General features: G+C 52.7%; 1 protein-coding gene and 1 pseudogene across 4 annotated transcripts in view; both read left to right on the top strand.

Moving 5' to 3' along the window:
- The window catches only part of TMEM40 (transmembrane protein 40), a 31,544-nt gene that overhangs the window by 2,275 nt on the left and 25,367 nt on the right, over positions 1-3,902 (top strand). For 2 of the 4 annotated variants that reach the window (XM_015560385.1, XM_015560388.1), the window contains exon 1: positions 560-640. The exons of 1 other annotated variant lie outside the window; for it this stretch is intronic. The gene's annotated coding sequence lies outside the window, so the exon portion shown is untranslated. Of the gene's footprint in view, positions 1-404; positions 641-3,902 lie in introns of those variants that run through there. One more of the 4 variants, XM_015560386.1, reaches the window with a different exon arrangement.
- The window catches only part of LOC107182210, a 3,446-nt pseudogene continuing 236 nt past the window's right edge, over positions 693-3,902 (top strand).

Raw genomic sequence — 3,902 nt, 5'->3', positions numbered from 1 at the left:
CCCCCCCCCCCCCCCCCCACCTCAGGACTTGTGTTTTCCCATCTGCACAGGCAGTGAATGTTCTAGCCTTTGCCCAATTTCTTCACCAGGAGAGGGCACTGCCAGTCTGCTCACAGGAATCCCCAGTCCCTTGAGTGCCCACCCCCCTCCACCTGCTGTCTGCCCAGCCTCACCCTTCCCAGTAGCATCAGGTTGGTCCACATGGCTGGGCCCTGAGTCAGCCTCACCAATGCAGGTGGAAGGACTTGGGAGGCGCCCCACCTCCTCCCTGCCCAGAGCTTAGCACAGCCAAGGGTGGTGCAACGTCCCCACCCTTGGTGCAACATCACTTCCCCCTGGAGATAGAGGGCATGGCCATGGCCCGGGGACGGGCCTCTTGGGGGTGGTTGCCCCTTCTGCTGCTTCTGGGGTGTCATAGGGAAGAGACAGATCAGTCAGGAAGGCCTGGGGCTGATAGCACTGGCAGGAAGGAATGCCACTTCGCTGAGTGAGTGTGGCCCAGGGACACGTCACGCCCCGCCCCCTGTCAGTCATGGGGGTGTGGCGGGGCCTCTCCAGCCGTCCTTTTCCCCTGCCCAGCCTGGCATCAGCACAGTCCACACTCAGCTCACCTTGTACCTGACAGGCCTCAGGACAGCAGGTAATGGGACATGGGGCAGGGTGAGGGGTTATATTCTAATTGGCTCTTCGACATGGCTGATGTTTTATGGTTTCTAGGTGGACCTGGATTTGAATTCCAGCTCTGTGTCTTCCTAGCTGGGTGAGCACCTCAGCTTCCATCTCTGGGAAAATCAGGGGAGGATGACAAATATTCACCCCCCGCCCCAGGTCACTTTGAGGCTTCAGCCGGGCATAGAAGATGGCCAATTCCTGATTCTGTCACTAACTTGCTTCCAAAAACCTCTTGATCTTTCTGAGCCTGTTTTCCCAGTTGTGAAATGAAGGGTCTGACTAGATACCTGACTAGATACCTCTACCCTGTGGGGCCAAGAAGCTTCGGAGGGTGAGGTTATGTCCCCTCAAACCTCCCAGCCTCTGTGCTTTGACCAACAAGGGAAGTGGAGGACAGGACACCCTCCTGTCCCAGCGCCACCCTCCCTGTTGTCCCCGGCTGTCATCCCAAATCAGGGGAGCCACCTCTGCTCAGAGCATCCCAGCTTCTCTCCTCGGAGGCAGCATTTGGGACTCGAGTCAGTATATTGTTCTTTCAAGGGGGAACAAGAAAGATGATATATGGTTTCATGCCTGTTATTTATTGTTTTGTTTAGAAACTGCGAGAAAAGTTGAGTCAGGAAGGTGTGTTGGGGGAGCTGTATTGAGTGACGTGTGGTGTGTCCTGTTTGGGATCCAAGCTCAGCAGATCAGGAAATAACGAGACTCCCTCCTGGCACTGAAATTCCTAGAATTCAGGCTAGTGTAGCCATCTAAGACTCTAGGCACCTGCGCCTCGCAGCCCTCGAAAAGCCACCACACTGCTCCACATCAGGGACCATGCTGGGCACTGCCCTGCCAGAGGCCCTGTTTTACTCTCACAACAATCTGATGTGTGAACCCTCTTTAAAAAAAAAAAAAAAAAAGAATAAAAACTTTATTGAGCTATCATTCACATGCCATAAAATTCACCCCTTTAAAGCGTACAATTCTGTGATTTTTAGTATATTCACAAAGTAGTGCAACCATCACTACCATCCAGCTTAGAACATTTTATCGCCCCCCCAAATCACCCCACACCCGTTGGCAGTCACTCCTCACTCCCCTTTGCCCCAGCAAGCACCAATCTGCTCTCTTTATGGATTCGTTTATTCTAGACATTTCATGTAAATGGAATCATACAGTAGATGATCCTTTCTGACTGGCTTCTTTCACTGAGCATAATGTTTTCAAGGCTTATACATGTTGTAGCATGTGTCAGCACTTCTTCCTCTTTAGGGCTGGATAGTATTGTATTGTACGATCATATCACGTTTTGTTTATCCATTCCTCAGCTGATGGACATTTGGGTTGTTGCCACCTTTTGGCTATTGTGAATAATGCTTCTGTGAATATTCATGTACAAATCTTTGTGTGGACACGTTTTCAGTCTCCTTGGGTATATATCTAGGAGTAGAATTGCTTGGTCGTGTGATAAATCTACGTTTAACATTTTGAGAAGCTGTCACATTGTTTTCCAGAGCGGCTGTACTATTTTACAATCCCACCAACCATGCATAAAGGCTCCAATGTCCCACACCATCGCCAGCACTTACGTTTCTGACCTCAGCCATCCTACTGAGCATGTAGTGGTACCTCATCGTGGTTTAGATTGGCATTGCCCTAGTGACTAGTGGTGTCCAGCACCTTTCTATGTGCTATTGACTATCTATCTTTTTCAGAAAAATATCTAGTCAAACCGTTAGACTCTTTTAAAATTGAGTTCTTGTTCTTTTTATTGTTGAGTAGTAGTCATGCTCATGTTTCCAGAGGATTCTGAGGCTCTGAGAAGGGATGTGACTTTCTGAGGTCTTCACAGTCAGTGATGGGTCGAGGTGGGAACTGAATCCAGGCCTGCCTGACATTCCAGAGCCAGCAAGCTCTTTCTGTGCACCGGATACCTCCCTTCTGGTTTTTGTTGTTGCCAATTGTGTGTGTGTGTGTGTGTGTGTGTGTGTGAGAGAGAGAGAGAGAGAGAGAGAGAGAGAGAGAGAGATGGTGGGAATGAAGAAGAGAGAGAGGAAACAGAAAGACAGAGAAACTTAGATGAGAGGATGAGAAAGAAGAAACTGGGACTGGCTCCCACCTTGGGTAGTCAGAGCCAGGGAAAACCTTTTAAGACTGTTTCTTCAATTAATTGTCAAACATCTGGGGAGGCCTCACAAGAGTTTATTGCGTGGCACACTCCCACCTAGTTTTTCTTGGTCCCTAAATCTGAAGTAAATCTGATTATACCCCCAAACCCAAACAGGGAATATCCTCCCTAGTGTCTAGCTGGGTCTAAGGATCTGGCGCAGTAGTTGTCACACTTTCTGACTGTGAACAATGCTTGAGGAACCCCAATCCTATATAATAAACGGCTAGTATGCAAATCGATCGAATGGCTGAAGGACTGGTCGCTATGAGGTGCACTGTGTGTTCAACCACCATCCGGTCCCCCCTAACCGCACCCCCCCGAGGCTGAGGCCCCTCCGGTGGGTGAGCTGGGCCCACATCTACAGTGCCCTGGACCAGCCGGCCCACAAGATCAACCTGGCCACGATCACCCATGGCAAGTGCTCTACCCCCTGGTGACTGACCTGGCGGCCGGGGGCCTGGACATCCCACTGCTGAACAACGACATCAACTTCAGCTTCCCGGCCAAGGGCAAGCTCCTCTTGCACCGCGTGGGTGGTGTGGCCTGAGCTGGCACAAGTGGCACAGCCTACTCCTTGGTGGCCCCAGATGAGGGCCCCTACCTGCTGGACCTGCACCTGTTCCTGGGCCGTGCGCTCACCCTCTCCCGCCCCCACGAGGACCCCTCAGATGCTGGGCCAGGTGCACAGAGCGTGGTGGACGCCAAGGACTGCGGCCTGCGGAACACCCTGGAGGCGTCACTGAAGCAGCCGGGCCTGGGCCACGTAGCCAACAACGCCCAGCAGCATATGTGCGCTTGTGATCGGCACCCTCGCCAGAGTCCATCAAATGAGCCAAGGAACTGGACCTTGCCGGGCAGGGCCTGCACCCCCTCTTCTGCTAAGGTTCGAGGAGGAGGAGCTGCAGCGGCTGAGGCTGGTGGACAGCATCAAGCAGTACCGCTCGCGGGCGACCATCGTTGAGATCAACGCCTCCAGCCGGGACCTGAGCAGCCAGGTGACGTGGGCCAAGCGGCAAGGCCATCGCCAGCTTCCAGCAGGGCCGCAGGAGCGGCAGGAGGGGCTGGCTGGCCCAGC

Source organism: Myotis davidii, unplaced genomic scaffold, assembly GCF_000327345.1.
Source record: "Myotis davidii unplaced genomic scaffold, ASM32734v1 scaffold73, whole genome shotgun sequence".
Lineage (NCBI taxonomy): Eukaryota > Metazoa > Chordata > Mammalia > Chiroptera > Vespertilionidae > Myotis > Myotis davidii.
Note: the sequence above shows the minus strand (reverse complement) of the source record. Positions and strands in the feature narration are given on the sequence as shown.